Source organism: Bufo gargarizans, chromosome 8, assembly GCF_014858855.1.
Source record: "Bufo gargarizans isolate SCDJY-AF-19 chromosome 8, ASM1485885v1, whole genome shotgun sequence".
Lineage (NCBI taxonomy): Eukaryota > Metazoa > Chordata > Amphibia > Anura > Bufonidae > Bufo > Bufo gargarizans.
In genome coordinates this window covers 30,868,800-30,869,381 of record NC_058087.1, presented here as the reverse complement: position 1 = coordinate 30,869,381, position 582 = coordinate 30,868,800, and positions in this window count along the sequence as shown.

The window sequence follows — 582 nt, the reverse complement described above, 5'->3', positions numbered from 1 at the left end:
GACTCAGCAGAACGTCCTCCCTGATTCAAGCTACGCAGCTTAGATTCAGCCAGAGAGACCATCATAAATCAGGCCCAGGGCTCTGAAAAATTCAACCACCGATCCGAGGGACTGAGAACCGATCGGCAGAGAAAAAGCCCAAGACTGAGCCGAAAATACAATTTGTTGGGTCTGTTGGATTTCTATTACTGCTAGTAAATTATTTGCTATGTAGAAATATAATTTCTACCAAAAACAGTGATTGATCAGGTTAGTGATGTCTGACTGCTATTATTTTGAACACAACCGTAAGTACCACTCATTATGATAATGGTTTTTGGGCACTCCCCCCCCCCCCCCCCCTCGCTACCCTCGTGTTTCCTCTTCCTTTGTGAGTCTATGTCTGTCTGGTCTTTGTTATAATACTCGCGTGTTTAGTATGTTGCCAAGATTGGGGGAAATACGCGCATATTATAGTTTGTGAAATGTATGAACCGGACGATTCCAGAGAGACTTTGGTCAAGAAGCAACTTATAGTAGATGTCAGTTCAATTTTGGACACGTTGTATGTGTTCACTCCTCATGTAACAACTATATTCTCGC